The sequence below is a fragment of the Callorhinchus milii genome, unplaced genomic scaffold (genome assembly GCF_018977255.1).
Source record: "Callorhinchus milii isolate IMCB2004 unplaced genomic scaffold, IMCB_Cmil_1.0 Scaffold2, whole genome shotgun sequence".
NCBI classification, from domain to species: Eukaryota; Metazoa; Chordata; class Chondrichthyes; order Chimaeriformes; family Callorhinchidae; genus Callorhinchus; species Callorhinchus milii.
Window position 1 is genome coordinate 84,320,193 of NW_024704743.1, and position 27,933 is coordinate 84,348,125.

The 27,933-nt window shown below is 39.8% G+C and overlaps 1 long non-coding RNA gene across 1 annotated transcript in view; it reads right to left on the reverse strand.

The window, feature by feature from the left end:
* The window catches only part of LOC121848166, a 55,093-nt gene extending 27,668 nt beyond the window's left edge, over positions 1–27,425 (reverse strand). The window contains exon 1 of the long non-coding RNA XR_006084894.1: positions 27,359–27,425. This is a non-coding gene — a long non-coding RNA (uncharacterized LOC121848166). The remainder of the gene's footprint in view (positions 1–27,358) is intronic.
* Between the last annotated feature and the right edge of the window lie 508 nt (positions 27,426–27,933).

Here is a 27,933-nt window from a genome sequence, read left to right on the forward strand (position 1 = left end):
TCTTCATTGGACACAGGAGTGGTGCCAGAGGACTGGAGAGTGGCCAATGTGACTCCCCTGTACAAAAAGGGACAGAAGGACAAACCTGGGAACTACAGGCCAGTCAGCCTAACATCAGTAGTGGGAAAACTGCTGGAGACTATAATCCGGGACAGAATAAATCTTCACTTAGAAGAATATGGGTTAATTAGGGACAGCCAACATGGATTTGTTAAAGGCAAATCTTGTCTAACAAATCTAATAGAATTTTTCGATAAGGTAACGGAGAAGGTGGATAAAGGTAGTGCAGTAGATGTAGTTTATATGGACTTTCAAAAGGCATTTGACAAAGTGCCACATGAAAGACTTGTAAGAAAGATAGAAGCCCATGGTATAAAAGGGACAGTGGCAGCATGGATGCAGAACTGGCTGGGAGACAGAAAGCAGAGAGTTGTGGTGAACAGCTGCCTTTCTGACTGGAGGGAAGTGTACAGTGGCGTCCTCCAGGGATCGGTATTAGGACCACTTCTCTTCTTACTATACGTAAATGATTTGGACTTGAGTATAGCAAGTACCATTTCCAAATTTGCAGATGACACAAAGTTAGGTAGGGTAGTAAACAGTGAGAAGGATAGTAGCCAACTGCAGGAAGACATAGACAGAATGGTAAAATGGGCAGAGCAGACACATGGCAGATGAATTTCAATGTGGAGAAATGCGAGGGAATGCATTTTGGTAGAAAGAATGAGGGGAGGCAATATAGGCTGGTAATACAATCTTAAAGGGGGTGAAAAAACAGAGAGACCTAGGGGTGCAGGTAAATGAATCCTTGAAGGTGGCAGGACAGGTAGATAAAGCTGTAAAAAGGGCATATGGGATGTTAGGCTTTATAAATAGGGGCATAGAGTTTGCCCCTATTGTCACACTGGTTAGGCCTCAGTTAGAATACTGCGCCCAGTTCTGGGCACCAGACTATAGGAAGGATGTTAAGGCATTGGAAAGGGCGCAGAGGAGATCTACGAGGATGGTACCAGGAATGAGGGACCTTGATTGTGAGGAAAGGCTAGTGAGGCTGGGATTATTCTCATTGGAGCAGAGAAGGTTACAAGGAGACCTAATAGAGGTCTTCAAAATCATGAAGGGATTTGATAGGTTAGAAAGGGAAAAACTGTTTCCACTGGTGGGTGTGTCGGTGACTCGAGGTCACAGATTCAAAATAGTCTCTAAAAGAAGCAGAGGGGAGGTGAGAAGAATTTTTTTCAAGCAGCGAGTTGTTTGAATCTGGAACGCATTGTCTGAAAGGGTGGTCGAGGCCAATTCGATAACTATTTTTAAAAACGCGGTGGACGGGTATTTGAGGAGGACGGGTTTGCAGGTTGATGGGGAAAGGGCTGGGGAGTGGGATTGACATTAACTGCTCTATTCAAAGAGCCGGCACAAACTCGATGGGCCAAATGGCCTATTTTTGTGCTGTACGATTCTATGATTCTATGATTCGATGATACACCATTCCACCAAAAAACAGGTTCACTCATTCATTTTACTTATTGTGGCATTCCATCACATTTCTTATAATAATCGTTGCATTTGATATAGCGCCTAATCACCTCATTGAGATGTCTCAAAGCACTTCACAGAATGTATTGTAAAGTGAATTGACTGTACATTTTGTGGGCAAAACATTTCTTCTCACCATGCATCACAGCTTTCTACTATTTTGGCATGGTTTTTAAGCCATTATATCCAATTAGAGATTGATATCTAATTTACAGTCCATAGGAACTTTTACTTCAATAACCATCAATATTGTTTCATCTTTCCCACTTGACTGTCTTGCTGCTTAACAGCATCTGCATTTGCCTGTTTTCCTGAGCTAGTCTGTTTATAATAATAATAATCCTTGCATTTGATATAGTGCTTTTCACATCTTCCAAACGTCTTCACGATATATATTGCAAAGTGAATTGACTGTATATTTGTGGGCAAATCGCGGCAGCCAATTCCACACAGCAGTGTCCCACAAACAGTCGTGGATTGAAGTGACCAATTTATCATTTTCTTTTCTTAGTGGATTATTATCAGGCGTGTGGAGTAAGGAAACTTGCCGAAAGCTTTGCCTTGCTGGGAATCAAACCCACGTCTCTCGCTTGTGAGGCGAGCGCTCTAACTACTGAGCTACAGGACTCCACATCCTCATCCCCATATTTGTTTCCCCATCTTCTTCTTCATCACTGCTCTCCTGCCTGCTGTTTAGTTACAGTTGAGTCATTAACTTCTGGTTTTCTCAGCTTGGATTCACTCAGCCCTTTTGTGTTGGATCCTTTGAATATTTCGCTTCTCAGCCTCTGTGGCCTCACAGTTCTTTCATGCTGTCTGTATATTGCTCTGATTTATTTAGCTTGTTCATTTTATCTTTCCATCTCACCGTGTTTCCAGCAGCTCTCCTGCTCACATATGAGGTGGCAACATTACCGGACTTTCGTCCCTTTGTTTTAACCTCTTCATAATCTGTGTTTTTTTGTTTTACCTTCTTTGTTTGAGAATCCAGCCTGATCCTATTATAGATTTTATTTAAGACTCAAATCCCTCCCTGTGCTCCAGCCCTCAATGCTTTCCCCCTCTCTCTAACCACCATTCATTTGTGTCTTTAATTCAGTGTTGTCACTTCTTCTCACAACTAAAATCTACACCCACTTCCTCTAACTGGAATTTTTTGTGTCCAAAATTAACATCCTCCACTTGGGTTACCTCAGCCTCCATCTTTCCCACCCCACCATCCATTTCCTGAAGTAGATCGAGAGGTTGGTTGGCAGAGATGATTTAAATAATAAGTAGATTGTAAACAAAAAAAACACAAACAACAAATTGCATTTATATAGTATCCTTCATGTCAGGAGGATGATCCAAGGCTGAGTGGGTTGGTTTTGGGAGAGATAGGTACCAAAGGGAGTCAAAAAAATACCATTAGCACTGAACTCCTCTATTACTAAAATAGTTACTCTCAGGAGATTCACTGGATGAGATGGAGTTTGGGATAGAGTAGATTTTACATGGTCCATGGAAGGATCGGGCTTTCTGAGAAGAATGCCTTTTCTTGCTCCATACATTTTAGTGATCTTTTCTTTTCAATAGAACAAAGCGATGTGTTATGTGTGAGATCTAAAAACAGAACATTTATACTCTTGCATTCGATATACAGTGCCTGCCTTATCACACGACCAAAATGACTCAAAGCTCTTCACAGGATTTACTGTAAAGTGCAGTGACTGTGTATTTTTAGGCAAAATCAACGGACAATTTGCAAGCAGCAATGCCCCACAAATAAATGATCGATTTTATCAAAATGATTGTTGGCCAGAATACTGAGAGAAGGTAAAAATTGATCAGTGGGTCAATTATTCTATTCTGGTCAAAGGTATTGAACTTGTTGGATTATCTTTAGGAAATTCAGATGTCTGAGATAAACCTTTTGTAAAACGTGGTATGGGCAGACTGAATAAAACCAAATAGGCCTTTTTATTTCTCTGGCTGATTGTATTTTTGTAATATGTTTTACTTCTAATGTAAAAATAGATGCATAAATCCTTTATATATTGTAATTTTGACTTCCTACAATTGATACAAGGCAGAATATTTGATAATTCTTGCAGAAAATCTGCCCATCATCATTACATGGATATAACCATGAAGTGATAATCTGGTCAAAGCATAGTCACTCAACAGGAATTAAAGCCAGATGTTTTCTGCAAGGTGAGCACAGTCAAAAGAAATAGAAATATTATAAATAGTAAACATAAATGGGTAGAGATGACACAACACTGTTAAAGAAATCAAAGACCACAACAAAAATTAGAGGTAAAGATCGCTTGGAACCCACAAGAAATAAAAGTAATCCTTATATTTAACATAGAGCCTTATTCCTTCATTGAAACATCTCAGCTTCCCATGTTATACTGTAGGTTCTAGTGGCCGTGTACTTTGTATGCAAATGTGATAGACTACTTGAAAACAGCATCCCTGAAGTGAATGATTAATTTAATCTGGGGGTCATTGGTCAAATTGTAGGTGTTGCTGTTATTAAGAAATCCGCACAGTAAATGTTGTTCAATTTTACTGTTGAAAGCACCTTAAATACTGAGACATGTTTCAAGCAAGTTCAAAGATGCCCCAAATCCTCATGGTTTTAGTCTTAAGTCGTAATTGGCTTAAAATAATTATTTAGAATGTTGGAAAAGTTTTAAATGCACGCCACGCAAATCCACTCCATGACTGGCACTGACAACCACCACCTCTGCAATATTGCCAGACTCCGTCACTGCCTCACCCCTCAGGCTGCTGAAACCCTCACCCACGCATTCGTCACATCAAGGCTTGATTACGAGAACTACCTCCTCATCGGCCTTCCCACTCTTCCCTTCACAAGCTGCAGATCATCCAAAACTCTGCAGCTCCTGTACTCTCATGCACCAGGCTCCGCGACCCCATTACTCCCACCCTCACCTGACTCCACTGGCTCCCCATCCCCCAGAGGATCGAGTTCAAGATCCTCATCCTCACCTTTAAGACCATCCATGGCCTTGTCCCCTCCTACATCTCTGACCTGCTGACTTCCTACCAACCTGCCCGCTCCCTCCGCTCATCAGGCTCCGGTCTGCTCCATGTCTCCTGCCCAACCCACCCTACCATTGGTGGCCGGGCTTTCAACCTCTCTGCCCCCACACTCTGGAACTCCATCCCAGGGTCCCTTCACTCGCTTCCTCTCTTGCCTCCTTCAAGGCCGGTCTCAAGACCCTTCTCTTCGACCGTGCCTTTGGTCTCCCTCCCACCTCTCTGTCTTCCCTCACCCCTAAACCATCCCCCCCTCCCCCATGCTCGGGCCCTGACACCTGACTGTTCAGCGCTTTGGGACGTCCTCCCGACATGAAAGGCGCTCTATAAATGTAATTTTGTTGTTGTTGTTTTGTGGTATTTCTTAAGGGGTTACTTAATAAATTGGCAACAATTGGAATTTCTGGATGCATTTGAGTGCAGCTTCCTGAACAAGGAATGTGAGTCATGCCTACAGGAATTAATCTTGTAAATCCAATCCAATGGGAATACGACTATTACACAATCAGCTTTCAGAGCAGAGGTCTCACTGGTTGATAGGAGTTCTAACCCAGTTGAATTGCCAGTTAGCACATTAGACTTCCCATTAGCAGAATTTGCTATGGTCTCCAAATTCTGCTCGCTGCCATTTCAGTGCAATGATCTGCCAACCAGAAGTCAACTGGGCACTATGGCGGCTTCAGGTCAAAACACTGTGATGCGGTCAGAGGGAGGATTAGTCATTGTCTTTAGTTATCACCCAGGTCAGAATTTTCAACAATGTGTTCATTAATAGATTATTTATTTGACCCATCACACTAGTTGTAATTTGAATCCTAATATTGAGAAGGTTAGTACTAGGAACATAGATATATGGGAAAGTGATCAGATGCTCAGCCTGTCGAGCCAATTCCACATGGCGGACCTTCTAATCTTGTTCCTAGCCTTTTCTCCATATCCCTTACTTTCCAGATAACTATCTTGCTCTCATTTAAACATCCCTATCGATTTGGCATCTTGAGACACATTTTTTCATTCCCAGGCCTTGCAGCTGTAATAGTGTTTGCCTCTGCTTGCACAACTCAGCATACTGATTATTAGAGCTAAGTCTGGTCGGATGTCCTGTCTACTCTCGTCTGGTTTCTGTTGCTCCTACTCGCTTCTTTAAAAAATAATATTTTGTTCCTTTTCTCTTATGCTCTTTTTTTATTCTCTCATTCCTTTTTTTAGAGAAAGGGTAAAGGGTTAAAAGTTGGAATGGAACATTTGACAATGCTGTTGCATAAGTTGAGCAAGATAAAATTTAATCTTTATAGTGCTGGCTGTTTCCATCTTTACTTTGTGTTTTATTCCTGAATAATTGAATCGTATTCACCAAAAATAAACAATATTATAATAAGGTAAAATACAATGAAATTTACATTTATTTAAGATCTGTCATATCGGGAGCATGTCTCAAAGAGCTTTACATTGCTGGATGGACCCCTGAACTGGGGGGGGGGGGGGTTCCAAAGGGAGTGGTTGGGGAACGATGACCGAAAACATGGTAACAACAACAACAAATTACGTGTATAGAGCGCCTTTCACGTCGGGAGGATGTCCCAAGGTGCTGGACAGTCAGGGTTCAGGACCCAAGCATGGGCAGGGATGGGGTAGAGGTGAGGGAAGGCAGAGAGGTGAGAGGGCGACCGAAGGCACGATCGATGAGAAGGGTCTTGAGACCAGCCTTGAAGGAGGCAAGGGATGAAGTGAGGCGAAGGGACTGTGGGATGGAGTTCCAAAGTGATAATGCAATAATGATCACTCCTTTTATTGTGTCCTGGGAACCAGTGCTCAAACTCTGCAACCTGTAAATGAAACTTCCAATGGTTACTGCATGCTGACTATGGGCCCAATCATTGCTTGCCATCGAGAACTTCCCTGCCCAGGAATCAAACTCAGGTCCTCTCAGTTGCGAGGCAAGAGCTCTGACCACTAAGCTACAGGACTCCACATGATATTATAAGGAGATATATCTGTAGATTTAGTTGCATCTCTTCAGTTCTCACTCCTTTTCCCAAGACTCCACAAAAACCTACCTTTTTAGATTTCTCCTTTTCAGATAAGCATCTAATCCTCTCATAAAAGATAATATGAATTCTACCTCTGAATTCCAGACACGGCATTTCCTTATTCAAGCAATATCTTCCAACTTCTCCCTTTGTTTTTTTTTGTAATTTTATTAAAGTCTATGCCATTTTGTAACTGACTCACCAATGGGTGGAAATAATTTCTCCCTGTTTAAGTTAAATTTACTTTCCACACTCTAGAACCATGGGTCAACAGGAAAATCACTCATAGCATGTGACAGGGAGTTGCAGAAAAGCACCCTCAATAACAACCTTGGAAATTGAACAGTCAGGGATTCAACGATGGTATATAACAATAATATAATCATAATGAGTAGCATCATTGGAATGGAGCGCTCAAGAAATAAATATGGTTCCCTGCTTGCATCTCCTATTTGTACAAACATAAGGCAGTGTGTATCTATGCATTTCCAGTCACATTTTTGATAAAACTATAGTCTTCATAAAAGAGCGAAAGTTGCTACCAATACCTTTTCTAAATATCAAATGGTTAGTTATGGGGCAACTGGATGGCACTTTTAGTAGAAATGTATTGTTGTGATGTTGGCTTGAAGACAATCTCACTTAGAGAGACTATATGGATGGTTGCTGTTGGAAGTGGATAGACTAACACTCATTTGTGGAACATATCAGAAGGAACTTTAATTGCATTTGTTCTGTGACAATGCTTGATTTTGGAGTATGCGCTATTTTTGACCTGACTAAAACAACAACAACAACAAAATTACATTTATAGAGCGCCTTTCACATCGGGAGGACATCCCAAAGCGCTGAACAGTCAGGTGTCGGGGCTCAAGCATGGGGGAGGGTTGGTGTAGGGGTGAGGGAAGGCAGAAAGGTGGGTGGGAGACCAAAGGCACAATCGAAGGGAAGGGTCTTAAGACCGGCCTCGAAGGAGGCAAGGGAGGAAGCGAGGTGAAGGGACCATGGGATGGAGTTCCAGAGTGTGGGGGCAGAGAGGCTGAAAGCCGGACCACCGATGGTAGGGCGAGTCGGCGGGAGACATGGAGCAGGCCGGAGCCTGAAGAACGGAGGGAGTGGGCAGTTTGGTAGGGAGTCAGCAGGTCAGAGAGGTAGGAGGGGGCAAGGCCATGGATGGCCTTAAAGGTGAGGACGAAGATCTTGAATTTGATCCTCTGGGGGATGGGGAGCCAGTGGAGTCAGGCAAGGGTGGGAGTGATGGGGTCGCGGAGCTTGGTGTGTGAGAGTACACGAGCTGCAGAGTTTTGGATGATCTGCAGCTTGTGAAGGGAAGAGTTGGGAAGGCCGATGAGGAGGGAGTTCGCGTAATCAAGCCTTGATGTGACGAATGCATGGTTGAGGGTTTCGGCAGCCTGAGGGGTGAGGCAGTGGCAGAGTCTGGCAATGTTGCGGAGGTGGTGGTAGGCAATGTCGGTCACGGCGTGGATTTGGGGGAGAAAGGACAGTTCAGGGTCAAACAAGATGCCCAGGTTCCTGACTGGCTTAGTGAGGTTGAGTGTGCAGTTGTGGAGGCTGATGCAGCCAGTGCCTGAGGTGCGGAGGCGCTGGCGCGAGCCAATCAAAAGGGCCTCAGTCTCGCTAATGTTGAGTTGAAGAAAGTTGGTCCTCGTCCAGTTCAGGACGCTAGTAGTCCTGGAGCTCAGGGTAAAAGAGTTCAAATCCACCAGATATCAAATGAGTTCACAAACAATTCACCTGAAAAATAGTATAGAAATTCCACTTGAATCTAGATTTACTCCATATATGTAACGTTTCAGAGCATCCAGATTTTGACAAATTCTTAAATATGGATTTAAATCTGTAGGAACTTTTAAAAACGACAGCAAACTAGCTTCAAGATTTAACTGAATTCAACAATTTGTCAAATTCTGGTTGCTATAAAATACTACGTGTAAATAAATATAGATGGAATTCGTATCCCCAAATAATGTGATTATATTTTCTTCAAAATGAAGGTTTTAAAGAAATACAATTAACTTCTAACTTTTGGCTTGTTTTTTGTTGAAGAAGTTATGCCTCGACTGTCCTGTGTGGGGTAATGTTGTCACATATTTCTCGTTTATCGCAGCAGGTTACCAATGGCGACCCATCTTTCACAGCAATTAGCACTACACCACATTGTCCACATGGAATAGGGCACAGTTCCAATTAATAATAACAATAATGCTTGCAGTTTATATAATGGCTTTCATGCTGGGAGGTCTTCTCAAAGTGCTTTATAGGATTTTACAGTAAAGTGTGTATTTTGTAAGCTGCCGCCAATTTACACAGAATATTGTCCTACAGCTAGCGATGAAGTGAGTGACTAATATTATTTGGGGGATTGTTGGCCAAGACACTAGGAGAAACTTCATTCTCTTTTGGAATAGTGTCATGGGATCTTTAACATCCACCTGAACAGAGAGACAGGAGTTTAGATTAATGTTTCATCTGAACGATGGCATCTCCAATAATGCAGCACCCACTAAAGCCCAGCACTACATTGGAGTGTCATCTTAGACTATGTGAGTTCAAAGTCCAATGTTGGGCTTGAGTTGAAAACCTTCTGATTCAGAGGTGAGAGTTCTTCCCACTGGGCCAGGCTGACACATAATTAATTCAAGCTGACTGGTAGGCCAATTAAGATAATTATTAGGGAGAGGATTTCATCTGAATCAGTCAGACTGGTATTGTCATTTATTTAAGTGATTTAAAAATGTATAAGGTTGGTTGGCCAAGACGCCATGAGGAACTCCCTTCACTTTGCAAATATACTCATTGGATCTTTAATGTCCCGCTGAACAGTCAGATGGGACTTCAGTGTAATGTCTCATCCAAAGCCAGCCCTCTGTGGTGCTCTCAGTAGTCCAGTTCCTGAGCCAGGTGTGTCCATAGTATTTCAGAGCACTGCTTATGACAGTACAGCCAGTCTGGCTCATCGGCAGGACCTGGAAGAGCAGACCAGTCACTGGGGCAGGGAGTCATCCTGTTAACCCTGCACATCAAAGCCCGATTGGGTAGGGTGGTCCTAGCTGGAGAAGCAGCATGAAAGCTTGCTGGACAGCAACACCAATGGCAAACCATGTGGTTTTAGCTGGTTAGACTCCAGCAGTACCCCAACGCACACTCTGTGGTCCCCAAGCCTTGACTCTTGGCAACTTGTGCCTAATATTTTCTGGAATTTGTTAAGCAGGATACTTCCCTCCAGGGAGAAAGTGCGCATACCATTCTAACAATCAAAAAAAATCCAAAGAATGGCTCCTTAAACAATGCAGTCCTCCCAAAGTGAAAGGTGCTCTGTAAATGTAATTTTGTTGTTATTAAACAATGCAGTGCTCACCCAATAATGTCAGCCTGGACTATGGGTTCAAAGTCTCATTGTGGAGCTTGAACCCACAACCTTCTGAATGAGTTTGAATGAGTCTTCCTTCTGAAGGAGTGAGTTGTTAATGGGTGTGCACCCTGATCCAAAGTCTTTGCCATTGCCACTCATGAGCTAAATTGAGAAAAGTGAGCAAGACCAATCTAGTGAGAAGTAAGTGCGTGGAGTAAGGAGACTTGCCTAAGGTTTTCATCCTGCCCAGGAGTCAAGCCCTAGTCATCTTCCTTGCGATTTTTGAATGTGCATTGTTGCGGCCCAACATGTACTTTAGATCCCATTATTCCTATATCACCAGGTTACTGCCTTTGGGTAGTTCCAGAGGTGAACAAAGATATTTACATTTTGACGGACTAGAAGAAGCAGCCAAATGCCTCTGTCCATTATGAGTTCAGTATCTGGTTGGATTAGCACTCTGTCAACCACAGTTAATATGTCCAGTTATCTACTATGATAACAGATTTAATTTGAATGGCACTATCTTGCCATGGGTATTCCACGAGCTACTGGAAGACACTTAATTCAACTATGTGTAGCCTGCAAGAACAATTTGTCCTAAAAATTAAGGTTGCGGGAAAAAATTCTTAAATTGAGTCTTGACTTGGAAATGGTTCCTTTTAACGGTTCCTTTCCTTGACATGACAAACAGCTTCCAAATTTAGACTGATTTGAAGAACCTTCCACAATGTTAAGTTTTAAGACAAGGGGTCTTACAGGTTAAGATCAGGTGGAATTTTGAGTCATGTGTACGTTAAGATGTCCCCATACCCTTTTCTTTGAAATACAAAAATCATTAAGGAATAACTGAAAAATAAATTATGATCAAAGCAGGACAAGATTAATCTGAATTAAAACAAAAACTAAACTGAATTCCCTTAAAACAGATACATATTTTTGCAGGACAATTTTACAGGACCCAATGTGTCTGTAAATCACTCGGTAATAAACTGGAATTCTTTTTAGATGAATCTGAAGCACAGCCAAGGTTATGGTTAATCACTTTTTCCTGATGACAAATCTGAAGAAGTTTTAAGAATTGAGGTCTGCCTCTGCTGCGGGGTTTTGTCTGGTTTACTTTTCTCTGGCAGACTAATGCAAATGTTACCAATTCAGTGAATCAAAATTTAGATAGAAACAGAGCTCAAAATTTTAAGATGCTTTTGCTTTGTTTGAAGCATATAAAATCTCCGTGTCTAATCTTGTAAGCAAGCCAGTAGTAAAATATTTGATTAATATTTGTGCCTTTCATGTGTTTCTAAAGTACCGCTCTCTTGCTTTACTCAATATTAACAGTTGGTTTCACAAACTGTACACCAACTGAGACACTTGTATTAACTGCTTGTCAAAACAATTCCAAATCCCTGTTTTCTTTAATACAGTACAGTTTCATCCTCTCGATTTATGCCTTAATAAGATGTCATACTCTTTTTTTGTTGGAGATTGCACCCTGCTGATGTTCTTAGGCAGCAAGAAAATTACCTTGTTTAAGCAGCTTTCTGCAAGGGGCACAGTCACAATGCTTGATGTGATCAGGATCCTCAATTTAAAGGGATCAGTACATATGAGAAGTGAGATGTAGAAGCGTACAGTAAGCATTTGGACGCTCTTCAAAAAAAAATTCAGATCCTATGAGAGTCAATGCTGATCAGTGATTTAAGAAACTGAACTGTGTGACTCCAATAAATGTCAGATTAGAGACTGACACAATTTAACTGAAGGAATCTCTGTACATTTGTTTTTGTTCAAACCTGGGTGAATGGCTAAAGCCCACAGTGCTGAAAAAGTAGCAGAGAAAATCAGTTTAAATCAGGAAAAAAAGAAATTTAGAATGCAAAATGTTTCTTTGACCTAAGCCCGTAACCGTAACAAAGAAATACTCCATGATTCTCAAAGATAATTACACAATAATTGCAATATTCATCCATATTGCAAATCTCCTCTTGTAATTTAGACCTCTACATCCTGGAAACAATACAGTTGTCAAAGTCCTTTCAATACCCAAAATTCCACAGCAAGGGGATGAGAAAGTGATCATCACAAAACGGTGAAATAAGAATTGTTTCCTACCAGCTTCAGTTGTTATATGTCCTCCCTGGTAAAAAAAAAACTCCAGGAATCAGTCATTTCATAATATAATAATAATAATCCTTGCATTTGATTTAGCACCTTATCACGTCTTTGAGACATTTCAAAGTGCTTCACAGAATATACTGTAAAGTGAATTGACTGTATATTTTGTAGGCAAAAAAATTAATATGTTTGCTATCTACTGTTCATTCTCTTTTTCAACCCCCTTTGAGTCCTTTAGGATTTTAACACGTTCTCTGACTACAATCTGAAATAATATTGAAAGTGTTTTCGGCATTATGTTTTGGATTTATTGTTATGTCCCTTTCCAGTTCTCTCTTGGCTTCCCTAATCTCTTTTTGAACCCTTTTCAGTGCAGTCTTGTATTCAGCCGAATAGTCACTCTCTACTTTCTCCGTTCAACCTTTTCTTCTTTATATCCCTGCTTATTTTCCTATTGATCTATTGTGATATATGTCTGTTTCATTTTCCATCCGGCACTTGGGTATGTGCTTATCCTGTATGCACTACATAATGTTTTTTAAAGATGTCAATTTATCCTCAACTAATTTATCCTTCAGCACTGCCTCCTAGTCTATGTCACTTAGCTCAGCCCTCATATGCCCAAAATTTCTTTGTCTAAAGTTATATATTAGAGCAACAATGAGGCAGTAACTATGTGTTTTAATACAGTTTCTATCTCACCATCAAATGCTAGAACAAAGCATATAAATTATATTTGTCTTGTTGTAATATTGAGCATGTGTTAAAATCCTTATTCTACAATTGTCCTTAACTCCTTTTTCAGAGTCTACTCCTTCTCAGGTTAGAAGAGGACAATTGGGCAACAGGGACCAACATTGTGTCTGGGATATAGACCCAGTCTGTATAGGGATTGGGTCGTTGTACACACTCGTCACAAGCACACCTTACAAAATCCACATGCGGGTGACACATTTGCATTTGTTTTGAGTAAGTTGTTTTAATGCCTGTTTCATTGGTGCACTTGAAGTCGCCTCACACCACCCAGACTGAATTCCAATTAGGTGCTGCAGATGACATGATTTATAATAACCAAAATAAACTGCACCGCTTGTGTAAAAACATAACCTAAAAATTGCTTCCAGTGACACACTGAGGCTTTAATTTAAATAAATACAAGAAGCTTTATGATGAGGTTAGCATATGTTGCTGGGTAATAATGAGAATTTGATTTTGGATTGTTTGAAAATGGAACAAGTGCAGAACAGTGGGCAACCTGGTAGTTCAAGCTGTTGAATTATTGACTTTGAACCAGAAGGTTATAAGTCAAGAGGGATGGCTATAACTGCAGTTCGCTTGCCTTATTCAAGAGTATTCAAGAGCTCGATTGCACAGATGTAACACATAGACCATTTTGGACAAAGCGTAATGAGAGAGAAAAGAGGGAGGAAATGTTGTATCATTTAACCTCAACAACAACTTGCATTTATATAGTGCCTTCATGTGGGGTAGCATCCCTCATTGGCACCATCGGCCAATGAGAGATACAAGTGAAGCATTACTTTCAGAATCACCAAGTCAATAGAACAAGGCGATACAGGTTTAGGGGTTGCAAAGGGCTATTTCAGGACAGACATTTCAGGACAGACAGCATTTCTTTAACAAGAGGGTAATTAACGACTGAGACAGATTGCCAGAAAGGATGGTTGAGGCCAGGACTCTGATGCTGTAATGGGAATATAATTAATAATAATAATCTTTGCATTTGATATAGTGCCTTATCACATCATCAAGATGTCTCAAAGCCCTTCACAGGGATTAACTGTGTATTTGGGGTAAAATGCGGCAGTTTGCTTTCCGCACAGCAATGTCCCACAAACATCCATGGAGTGAGTGACCAATTTCATTTGGGAGATTTGTAGGCCTGGAAACTTCCTTCTCTTTTTGAATAGTGCCATGCGATCCGAAGGATGTGATTTCCGAAAATGCAGCCCACACCCAGCACTGCATTGAAGTGGCAGCTTATTCTATATGATTTAAAGACCCGACATGGGGCTTGAACCCACAACCTTCTGACTTAGAGGCAATAGTGCTAACACTGAGCCAGGCTGACACACAATAATTAGACATACAATATAAATATATCTAATATGTCATGAAAATTTATACTCCAAAAAATTAAAAGGCATGAGTACAATGAAAGCAGTCGTACCCCTTTCTAACTCAGACTTGCTCAGTGCACACTCACAGCCAGGTGCAGACACAAGCAGCTGTGCATGAGTGAATTGTTAAGGGGTGACTTCCTCCTTTAAGGGGCAAATCCTTTTGTGTGTACTTTTAAATCTTTGCTGACTCATTTTTTCTAAGGAAAAACAGAAGTACTATTATTTTAAAGAAAGCAGTGCTTCTCGTAAGCTTTTATTTTTTTCTGGAGGGGGTAGGGGGGAAAGAGTCATAAATGCTACTTCATCACGAACAGGAAATGAATCTCACAGTAAAACAATAAAATGAAAATATTGCACATAGTTCTTTTAATAGAAATAATATCCACGGCTTTAACAGCAAAACGTGACGTGCCTTACTCAATTCAAAAGATTTCAAACACAACTGGACCTTTTGCTACTCAAGACGAGGTGACTGTGAATAGTCCAGTCAGTAGTCTTAATGAACCCTTCCTAGCATTAGCAAATGAAAAGCCTGACCTTTCTGCAAATCCTGAAGCCTTGTCAGACCTGTTCTGCAATAACACTTTTACACCCTTCTCCTTCTCCCTGGTTCATTTTCTCTCCTTTTCTACTTGGTTTTCTCCAATTCAATTCTGTTTCCAATAATAATAGCAATTCTTGCAATCTTTTACATATTTATTCTTTTATGAATAAACATGTAATTCTTCGATGGCCGGTCATAGCATTGATCTTAACAGCAAGAACGTATTATGGTGAGTTACTCAATGCACGATCACCAAAGTTGTTGGAAGCTTGATTGACGATAAGAGAATCATATTCAATATTTTATTATGCTATCTGTTGCTGTGCCATTACTTCACTATTTTGACATTTCCCATACCAGATGGCCAGGTCAACCTGCCTCTTATCCCATGGAGGCATCTCTGAGAATCTCCCACAATTTCTGATTTTCTATGTTTATACAAACGACAACAAAGTCCTGTAGCGATTAGTTACAGCACTCGCCTTGCAAATGAAAGGACTCGGGTTCGATTCCTGGGCAGGGTAAAAACTTAACAATAATAATGATCCCTGCATTTGATATAACACCTTATCATGTCTTCTAGATGTCTCAAAGCACTTCACAGAATATACTGTAAAGTGAATTGTCTGTATATTTTGTGGGCATATACAATTATATATATTGTATACATAGAAAAATTCTACTTTGATTAGTATGGCCTTGGTATCTGGTTAAAAGATTCATTTTAAAATTCCTGACGTAATAATTAATAAGAAATGTTGGCAAGTTTCTTTATTCCACATGCCTCTGTTTACCTAACATTAAGTAGGATTGTTGGTTGTTGGTCGAGTGGTGGATCACTCACAAAATACAGAGTCAATTTACTTTACTATATGTTCTGTAATATAAGAATGTGATAAGGCGTTATATTAAATGCAAGGATTATTAATATTATGAATGTTTTTTACCTCTTAACACAGATAAAGCAGGAAAATGCTTTGGAATCCTGTTAGCTGGAAATTGCAGCTCAACGGAGAGATTTGGTTACTCCTGCCTGGGCTGAACAGGGTTAAAACAGGAACAGTATGCAGAACATTTTGTGCACCCTGAGTAAAAGATTTCATTATTTCTAAACTGCAAGAAAAGTTCACCGCTGAGGCAGCCTGCTCTCTGGGTGCTGATAAAAAAGAATGTGGTGCAATAAAATTTTAGCCACAGTATCCGTTTCTTATTGGTTGAGACAAATTATAAGCAATTTTAAACAATTTCAATATGTTTAATGGTCCAAAGTTAAGCTAAACTGTTCCACTCGCTGGGTAAAGTGCTGGGTCCGTAAACAGGAATGCTTAGCTACCCCAAGAGTGCACTCATTTTAAATTTTGGTTGGAAGCGGGATGTACATGTTTATTACAATTTCAAACAAAATGCTAATGTCATTAAACAAATGAGGTTTAGGCAAATTAACTGCATTTTAATATTCCAAAGACTATGACATAGGACATTGTGTTACGAAACATTGGCTAGAAGTATCAGTTGCAAAGTGTGATTTTCATTGCTGCGAATCTCAGGAGAATATTTGTAATTAGTATCATTTGCCTAATACTTCAGGTTAATTAGAATATTTAATTGAATAGCTGTAATCTTCAGAGATGACTATATTATGATCAAATTAGTACCATGGCTATGCACGCTGATCACTGCTACAAACTGACTTAACTTCTGCTGCTATTTAGTCCTCTGGTGCATTCAGCAGCACACAAAAAAAATCTGTTTTTTACACTTTTGAATTTCAATGATCCATTTGAACTCTGCCATCAACATTTAATTATTTTTGAAAAAAAAGTCTCAACCATAGCTCCCATATGGCGCGTTGGCAAACACACTAGCCCAGCTTGCAGCAGCACATCCTGCTCTGTGTGCAGGAGATTTCAAGTGAACACTGAATACAGAGCTTTCCCCAATGTTTGCAAATACAGACCATATGAAGCTTCACGGGAGAGGTTACCAGGAGACCATTCAGATGCTATTAGGTACAGATGAGTTGATTTTTACAATGTTACTATGAGTTTAATCCTCCAGTGGTTATGGTAGAATGTCTACACCGCATTCAGAAACTTTGACAAAACTTGGAATTCGGGTTGAGGGGGGGAGACTTGGGAGGGATGCAAATCAAATCTTTGCTCATTATGGTCTATTCATTCACTGAGGGAGACGAGGTTGACCGTGAAGATTTCAACAAGCCTGTGTTATAGAAAGGGCAGCTCTCGTGTGTATTCAGGTGACTAATGCCATGGCGTTTTTATAGGAAGTTTGCAAAATGGATCCAACTGCAACTTGAGTTATATTGTGATCTTGCTTGAACCTTGAACCGTATCATTGCTCTCATTTTAAAACTGGCCCTAAATCACAGCAAGAGTTGTAAGAGTAATTTTTCACTGGCTGCCCCTCACTGGCTAATGTCATGTAAAGTAGCAATCTGGCTCTGTCAAACCAATGTGACTGCAATATGACAATCGGTTAAGTGACAGAGTTGTGTTATGGAATAATAGTAATATTATTGCACTGGATATAGCAACTTTTCATGTCTTCAAGGCATTTGAAAGTGTTTCACAGAATATACTGTAAAGCAAATTGATTGTATATTTATTGGGCAAAATTGGCAGCCAATTGCACACAGGAGAGTCCCACAAACAGTTGTGGATTGAGTGACCACATTCTTCTTATTATTTTTTTTGAAGGGATTATTACCCCCAGAAAAGCAATCGGCCAATCAACTAATAACCAGGTTCTTACTTACTGCTAGGTAAACAGAGGCAAATGGATGTAAGGAAACTTGCCTAACATTTTGTCCTGCATATCATCATGTGTTCTGTGGAATAGCATAACATCATGTGCCATGCCAGTCCTGCTGTATGTAATAGACTGAGTAGGACTGAAAGCACAACGCAAACTTAATGAACAGTCATCCATTTCATCTCATGAGGTGAAAACACTCCATAATTCTTATCTATCGTGTTATGTGCTGGTCTCAAAGGATCTCTTTCACAAATCTTATTGGTTGACTTCTCAGACATAAGGAGAGTATGGCAAGATGAACAGGAGAGGAGTTTCTGTGGTGCAATGATTGTTTTGGGATGAGAAATGCAGTATGCTTTGTCTGTTTTACCATTGGTTTTCAACCATCCTACTCTCCAGAATTCTCTCCTAGAATTCTATCCCATCTCCCGGCTCAGCGCCTCCCACCTCCCCATCTTTAAAGCCCACCTTAAAACCTTTCTTTTCTTTTCAACTGTGCTTTTGGTCACCTCCCCCCTCCTCAGCTTCCCCCACCTGCACCCCAGGCTCCCAGTTGGCTCTCTGAAGCAGTTTGAGATGCCTTTCCAATGTGAAAAGTACTATACAAATGTAAATTGTTGTTGTTATATGTGTTGTAACAATTTCCACCAGCAATTAATATCACAGGTGTTAATTCCATTCGGGTGATTAATATCACAGGTCCATTCCGCCCTGTCAATAACTCAAAATATCAAACGAATGCAAGTGTGATCTCTTCCCCTCCCTCCACTTTTTTCTGTCATAATGGTTGAACCCAAGCATTACCAGGTTTACTGAGTTTGTTATTGAGTTAAAACCAGTATTCTGCAAATTGGCCCTTTAGCCTACAAAATACCCAGTCACTCCACTTTGCAGTAAATGCTATGAAGCATTTTGAGATATCCTCCCGGTGTGTAAGCCACAATATTAAGGTCAAGGATAATTGGTCCTATTTTTATTAGAACATCCAAATATTTATTAGAAATGTGGGAAACTGATAGCCAAGGACTTAGTCATCACATGTTTCGAACATTTATTTACAAAAGACTGGTATTAAAACTATAGTTTTGTTTGAGAAAATTATAGTATAAATATAACACCGTTTGATACTCAGACTATCCCTTGTTATTCAAGGTTATTCCTTTCAAGTCTGATCTTTAATCGATCGATCTCTGAAGTTTAGTTTACCATTTTTGTTAATAATAATCAACGTTTGTGATGAAGGTTAGTGTGTGTAATTCATAGGGCCAACTTACATATCCTGCAATTGCTTAACAATTCCTCCTCATGATAAATGCAGTGCCACATAAACTGTGCTATATTAATCAGGTTTTATGCACATTCAGAGACTTCCACCTGAGAATTCTCTGAATGGTTTGTCCTTCACTGCTGAAAGTTTGTGTCACTTTATAATGTTAAAGTCATTTCGTGAAATACGGTTATTAATGTACTGATAGTTTGCACCAAAAAGTATCACAGGCCTTCAGAGTACAATGCAATTTGATTTTGACAGATAAATTGTATGATATACCACCAAACAGATGGCAAAGAATGAGATAAAATTATATATGCAATATGTTAGCTACTAGCATTTTATGTTAATATTAACTGTTTGCAGCAAAAAAAACCTCTCATAACTGAATTCTACACAGAACATTCCGTGAATCTGGCAAGAAAAGGATCCCATTTGTTTATCTTCCAGTGTCCTCTAGGTACAGCTTGCTGATGAAATCAATAATAATACTACTTATAATAATAGTAGCAATAATAATAATCCTTGCATATAATAAAATGCCTTTCACATCAGGAGAACATCTCAAATCACTTCACAATAATGTGTATTGACTGTACTTTGTAGGCAAACTTTGAGCTGATAGTCTAAAGCTAACACTCCAATACAGTTGTGGGTAAGTGCTGAATGTTCAGAGCTACTGTCATTCAAATGAGACATTAAACTGAGGTCCAGTCTGCCTATTCAGGTGAATGAAAAGAAGAAAAGAAATTGAATTCCTCCTGGTGTCCTGATCAACAAACACTCCACATAAAATCAGTCATTCACTTCATGGCTGTTTGTGGAACATTGCTGTGTGAAAGTTGGTTGCTGTGGTCACCTACAAATATACAGTCACTACACTTTACAGTTAAATCCAGTGAAATGCTTTGAGCAATATGCTACCTCAAATTCAAGGATTATAACCCCTGAAATTTGCCGATTGTCAGTTCCAACAGAGCAAAGTGAAAATGTGCCTCAGTTCGTAGGCCCGATTTTGTTTATGTGCATTTAGGTTTCTTGTACAACAGAGAATTCTGCTGCTTTATCTTATATCTCGACTTGGAATCTAGCCTCATCCAACTAGCTGGATTCAGTATGAAATGTTGCATTATTTTCTTCCTGAAATCCTTTCTGCTCCTGTTTGCTGCAGTGGATCCTATCTCCTGTTACCATCTCTAATTTCACCTGCTTTTGTTAACAGCCACAGTGGGACCTCCTCGCTTCTGAAGTGGAGTTTCATAGTGTGTGAAATGAAGAGGCTTTTTTTCTTTTTTAAAAATGTAAGGGCAAGACATTCCTCCACCATTAAACACAGCTGTTAAATCTTCATAATTCACCTATATGGATAAATGCTGTGGCAATGAGGCCGTTCGCTAACTGGATACACAAGCTGGGCAATAGTGGAGTGATATTTTTAACATTGTGTCCCGTATTTCTCTACCTACAAAGTCAGCTTTCAAGACATTTGGAGCAACTGTGCAAAATCTCTACTCAAAGTTGGTTAAGGCTCAGATACAGGCTATTAAAAACACTGTCCGGCATTTGTGCAGCCTTGGACAACAGGGATAGAGTAACACACCATTAAAGATCCATAGCACCATCAAAATGGCAGTAAAAAGGACGTATATTTTCATGTGACTAAAACTATTATTGGTTGGTTGTTTTTTATTTGGTCTATTCCTTAATCTTTTAGAAATGTTTAAATAAAAGGTATTGAATAATTTGAAGAATGTGTCATTTAGCGATTATCAGTTTATCACACTGGGTGTAATTTATGGTAATTCTTGATTTCCTAATTAAGGATCATTTAGAATTCCCACCGATACATGGAAGTTCTGGTCTAGAGGCACATTGCATCAGAGTGGATATCTTCCAGGGTCAGTATTTTATGTGTCTGGTTGCTGCAAAGTACCCCCATTTAGTGACTGATCTTCAATAAAGAATGCAGTTAAGAAATAATGCAGTTTAATCCCTAATAATCAATATTGTTTCTGCACTGATTGTTGGTGCAAACAGGACATTCACGATGTGAACTAAAACTCAATATGCAAACCCTGCATGTTTTCAATAGAATCATTTTTAACATGGGTTCTTTTGTGACTTAAAGTAGAAACATGTTAGAATCTCTTTTAAGACTCTATCATTCTGGCTCTTGGAGAGCCATTCAAATTGTTCAAAATGTTGCATTTCTTCAAATTGTGTGTGTGCTCTACAACCAGTCTTAATTTATTGCATCAGGCTTTACCCACAATTATTCTGCAATTGTGAACCTATTTACATGAAAAGTTGAATAGAGACAAATCTGCTGTTGACTAGTTATTTTGTTATAATGACTAGTTTACTGGAAAATGTGATGCAAGAGCTTAAATTGGTTAATTCACTGCTTAATCTTGAAATACAAGAAATTTGTCAACAAATTTTGAAAACTAGTCAATAAATTGGTTGTTCAGATTTTTCAACAGAAAATAGCTGCTTGTGTTTACATAATGTTTACAATTCAGCGACTATTCCTTGTCCCTTGCATTGTCTGTGAATCCAGGGAAATTTCTGTCACTTTGGCTCAATTGCTTTACCTTTGCAGGATTGGACCTTATTCACTGGGACTCAGAAATAAATATTAACATTGCATTAATGAAGCTGTTCAAATATCAATAGCTTAATTATTGTACCACGAGCTCCATATGCCTAAGTAAACATCTAAAAGACATGCACAAAATAAAAATTAAACACTTCTATTTTGATTAATTTGTTATTCCTTTTCCTTCCTGTTATCTCTGTTTTATTTCTATTTTAAATTTAATTTACTTCAATCTAATAACCTTATCCCTCTTTACTATGCCTTGTTTCACTAAAAACAATTGCAAATTTATCTTACTTCTCTTCTGCCTGGTACGCCTTCCCTTGTAAAAGTGGCAGCAAATTTACTTATAATAATACTTGCATTTGATATAGAGCCTTATCCTCCCATTGAGAAGTCTCAAATTGCTTCAAAGGATACACTGTAAAGTGATGTAACTATGAGGATTTTGTGACAGCCAATTTGCACAATGGCCCACAAACAGCCAAGTGACTGACTTGTATCTGTGGAATTATTGGCCAGGACACCGGGAGAAAGCGAGAGAGAGAGAGAGAGAGAGAGAAACTCGCTTTTCTTTTCGAATAGTGCCTTGGAATCTATAACATCCATCTGAACAGGGCACAAACAGTGAGCTCGAATTAATGGCTCATCCAAAAAACGGCACCTCCGACAATGCAGCAAACCCCATTTCATTGTCTGAAAACTAGTCTATATCAGCATATGTGGTCAGGTGTGTCTATGAATTGTAAAGGAATGAGTAGCAGATGAATGTACTCAACCACAGTATGCTAAGAATTAGGTTAACTAGCAACATTTTATTTTGAGCAGATGTTAGATCTTATGCTTTTCTGGTTCTAGTTCACACCAGGAAATTCCAGAGTTTGGTGATTTTCTGAGATTTGTCGACAGCGAATGGACTGCAAAATATCAACTAGTGATATATATAAACAGCCTGGATTATAATGATCTCTATTATCTAGCGCCTTGATTTAATTCTGTTAGTAAAGAAACTGACATTACTAATTCAGAATATGGAACTGTATTAGAAAGTAAAACTCAAAAGAGAATTGGGGTATAAGAAAAAGTGAACTGACTGTATATTTTTGATTGTATATGATAATAATAAATATCCTTGTGTTTGATATAGCGCCTTATCACGTCTTCGAGATGTCTCAAAGTGCTTCACAGAATGTACTGCGAAGTGTAGTGACTGGATGAGGGCAAATTTCCTACAGTTGAATGTGAACAAGACTGAGGCCCTCCTGATTGGCTCACGCCAGCACCTCTGCACCTCAGGCTCTGGCAACATCAACCTCCATGGTTGCACACTACAACTCACCGCCAGTCAGGAACCTCGGTGTCTTGTTCAACCCTCAACTGCCTTTTCTCCCCCACATTCAAACCATGACCCGCTCTGCCTTCCCTCACCTCGTAACATCGCCCGACTCCGCCACTACCTCACCCCTCAGGCCACTGAAACTTTTGTTCATGCCTTCATCATCTCCCAGCTCGACTGTGCCATCGTCCTGCTTGTCGGCCTTCCCAACTCCTTCCTCCACAGGCTGCAGATAATCCAGAACTCTGCAGCCCGTGTCCTCTCCCGCACCAAACTCCATGACCCCATATCCCCCACTCTCGAGCGACTCCATTGGCTCCCTATCCTTCAGAGGATCCAGTTCAACATCCTGGTCCTCACATACAAAGCCCTCCATGGCCTCGCCCCACCCTACCTCTGCAACCTCCTAACCCCCTACCAACCCGCCCATTCCCTCCTCTCAGCCCGCTCTGGCCTGCTCCACGTCCCCCAAACTACCCGCCCCACCACCTTCAGCCACTCTGCCCCCCTCTGGAATTCCATCCCCCAGTCACTCCAGCTCGCCGTCTCCTTAGCCTCCTTCAAGACCCGCCTCAAGACCCTCCTCTTCGACCATGCCATCGGCCACACCCCCTTCCCCTCCCCGCCCCTTCCCCTCCCCTGACCCCAGCTCAGGACTGAAATGCTGTACTCTGTCCAGCACCTTGGGACGTCCTCCCGACGTGAAAGGTGCTATACAAATGTAATTTTGTTGTTGTTGTATAGTTTGTGGGCCAATTGCGCACAGCAGTGTCTCACAAATAGTTGTGGATTGAAGTGACCAAGTTATTATTTTTTTTAAGGAATAATTACCCCCAGAAAAGCGATCCGCCAATCGACTAACAATCGGGTTCCTACTTACCACAAGGACAAGTGGAGTAAGGAAACTTGCCCAATATTTCGCCCTGACCAGGAATCGAACCCAGGTCTCTCGCTTGCGAGGCGTGTGCTCTAACCCTGACCATATGCCATTGTTTATAGATCTAAAGGACCATCACTGCAAATAGCTATTACATAGCACTGCAGGGCAGGTGACGTACATGCTGTATTTATATCAAATACTGTTAAAAGCAGAAACTTGCACACGTGCAGTTGGTAATGGTATCTAACATGTGGTCTAAATTTGGCTGTATACTTGTAGGCAAACACGTCAGCCAATTTGCACACAGCAATACCCCTCAATCATCCATGAACTGAATGATCAATTTTATCTGTAGGACTGTAGGCCAGGACACCAAGAGAAACTCATTTCTTTTTTGAATTCTTCTATGGGATCTTTAGCATTTGATCTGTCAGACAGGACCTCGATTTAATGTCTTACGCAGACAGGACCTCTGACAATGAGATCAAAGTCTTGATATAACACCTTTGACAATTGTTTTCACTTATATCTATTCTGGTTTCACCCCCGACCTCTTCGTTTTAACTAAGGATCATCCTGAACAGTGTGTGTTGGAGGGAAAAGTGTGTGGGGGGGATGGATGCTTTTTTGACATCTTATGCCCTGACTTGCTGCACTTTAAACGTATCAGTTTATAAATAATAATGCATGATCTATCATATTGCGATAGACAATCATGAGAAAAGTGTTCTACTTATAAATCAAGAAAAAAATGTTTTATACCAGTTTTCTGCAGTTTGTGCCCAGTGCTATTTGTACTATGTTTCTAGTTGCCAGGCAACCTTTGGATTGGGTGACTTCTCACGACCTCAACATGCTTGCTGTTGTGATATCTGCAATGATGCCCTCTATGTGGTACTTTAGTAAAGCCACAGTTAACACAGCCTTGCAACTGTTCTGTCCCTGCATCAGCCTTGGTGGGATTTTTATACAACGCCACCAAAATACTAATGCTTTCACCAGCACAAACCTATATTCACATTTGAGAAAATGCTCCCTGGACAGCCATAACCTACACTTCCATTTGCACTGCAACCTTGTTTTTTTCAGTCAATACAATTTCCCAGTGGGTGGATGAAATTCACAAGAAACAAATGCAATTGCACGCAACGAGTTGAATAGTGATTTCAGTGTAATTATAAAATAATTTTCAGCAATTAAGAAGGAGTATTGATGGATAATTCATAATAACCCGCTGAGTTTTTTTGATCTCGGCAAAATAAAGATTAGGTAGCGTAAGGGTTAACGGTTGATTTCGCTGGAGAACGCAGTTAGTTAAGGATCATTCGGTATATTCACTGTACATTATTACGTGAACCTTGAATACAATGTTCACTTTTCAAAGGTGCAATGTAACACATAAAGTAATTAGACAAACAACATGAGAAACTTGTTACCGAGAAATTTTCATAAAGTTTGGGTCATTTTCAGAATAACTGCTACTGTCTCATTAGCAGCATTACAAACATGAGTACTTGCTGCAGATAGTCTATGCTACCCCAACCTAAGAGTTTCCTTGACCCTAAAATATACATATGTTTAGCTAACACTTAAGTCTCAGCCACTTCTTAGTATTGTGTTAAGTTGCATTCACTTTGCTTTTAAAGGGGAGGACATACCTATGGCTGTCCAAGTTGGTAACTTTGCCGACTAGCATTCAGTAAATATGCCATGTTTTATAATTTACAGTTTTGTTTGTTCTGACATAAGGTGGCTGTCCAGACCCTAGAGACAGTACAGAGGAGAACAAATAGGATTATCCTCTGTGTTCGAGGAATGGTCTTTGAGCAACGATTAGATAAACCAGGATTCTTCAACCTTGAAAATAAATGTGTCAGAGAGGACCTTAGCGAGGTATATAAATGGAGTTTTAAATGGAGTTGACTGATAGTAGAATACTATTCAGATATGCAGAACAACAGGGTACAGGTTCAGTGTAGCAAAGTGCAATTCAAGGACAGACACCAGCAAGTGTCTCTTTAACCAGAGGGTAATTAACAAAAGGAATAGGTTACCAGGAAAACTGGTTGATGCCAGGATGACAATAATAGTAGGGAGGTAGCGTGAATATTCTGCAAGGACTAGATGAATTGGGCAGAAGGGCCTTCTTGGTATGAACTTCTCTTGTGATCTTGTGAATATAGATGTTTTGAGGCAGTTTCAAAAAATACAATGTGCACATAAACACAGAGCAATGGATATCTGGCAAGAACCTACCATGCTGCAATTCAGCAACAAGATTCTGGGGACATTGTCAAATTATGAGAGTGAAGTGTAAGTGATTATTGAATGTCAGCAGGGACTTGAAATTGGACTACAGCCTTCCAATTCATGCCAGCAGTTTGTTAATATGCTTAGCATACTCTCAATAGTATTTATGTCTTTGTTTCTTCTTTTATACTGTTATACAACTGTTCAGTTGAGCGTGTTTGGCAGTTGAGCCAATATGACATCAGCAAAAGAAAAATGAGCTGAGTTTGACTTTCAACCAAAGCTGGAAACATCGAAACATAGATATTTTCAGCACAGAAGGAGGCCATTTGGCCCATCAAGTCTCTATAACTGCTACATGCATGACTAAATCACTCTCTTTTTTATTATTCCCAATTCCAGCTCTTTCCCCATATTCCCTTTTTTAATACAGTTCCCTTTTGAACAATTCTGTTGTTCAGCCTCAATAGCTACTTGTGGCAAAAACCCAAACAACCAAATGAAAGATTTCCTTCTAATGCTTCTGGTTTTCCTTCTGATAATCCTGTACCACTCTCAACCCCTTGTTACTTATTCCCCAACAAAGGGAATACATGACAGTTCCTTCTACCACATAACATTTAAGTTAATAGGCATCAGATTACCAATGAATAAACAACTTAGTCAATATTATAAGCATACTGCTTTTGTCTGAATAATTATCCTTATGGATACAACATATAGTAGCAACTAGATAAACAGATAATCATATTTTATATTCATGCTTAATACAAATGGAATATCCCTAGAAAGTGTATAGAATAATGATTCCAATAGATTTATGCCAAACTCTGTCTTTGTTTGCACCTTTTATTTCCAAGGAGAATATTGGGAGTACATTTAGAACAGTACATAATACTAGTTACCAGTATCACATTGCTGAATAATTCTCAAACGCGAACAGCTAGATTCAACATGATGCCAAATACTTCCCCTATCATTCATTGCTGCTCCTCAATCATGTCATAGCAGGACACGTCATGTGTTGTGTTGGTAAGCAAATAATTCTCTAATTAGGTCTGTTATGTGTCGCTGAGCAAATTGTGCCAAAACACCTCCATCTTCTAAATCATCTCGACTGCTGAACTGATCATAATGAAGTAAAACCCTTTGAAGCTATTGTTTTCATTTTTAAAGTTACATTTGACTGTTCTTGTTGCAACATTGCAGAAATGATCAAAATTCCAACTTGCCTCTTTGCTTCCAAGAACTTGAGTGAATTTGAGTAGGATACAGTATTAGGTTATTATCCAGCATTGCTACAGGCACAGTTACAGACAAATGGATTGGGACAGCTTAGCTGTAAGTCCTTTTAGGCCTCACTAAACCAACATAAACTTCAAAAGCTCAGTTATTTCCTATACAATAGATGTTGAGCACAGCAAGGCATCATTTTTCATATAAAAGTAGACTTACATGCCACTCTGCTCACTGACAGCCCATCTTCCTGTCTTTTCAGCTCTCACTGAGAGCCAAGCCAAAGCAGCTTTATTGCTGAGTTTTTGCAATGATAGAAAGCACGAAGTTCTTTGCGATTTTTTTCCCCTAAAGTTGATGAGCCATGACAGATGAGCAGATGACCCAAGTTAATTATTATTGAATTTGTTATTACTGCTTTGTTGTCACCCAGCTCAGCCAGGGTAAAATGATAGCTGTGGAAATCTCATTAAAGCAGCTGCTTCAATTAAACAGAGGGGTTGTTTAAAAAAGTGAAATCTCTAAGTTTATTACACTAACAATAATTGATCTTTTTTATATTGTTAACATTCCAAGCTCTTCTACACTTCAACTTCAAACACTATAGAAACAAAAGTATCAGTTATTTTTGCATGAATTATTGAAGAGCCTGTATTTTTGTTAGTAACACCAACAATATTTTACAAATTTCACAAAGTTCAACATTGTGAGGGTGAGGGGCTAAAATGCCATATTTGCAAAATAACGATTGACAAACAGTGTCTGTGAGTTGAAGGTAGAGATCAGTGTCAGGC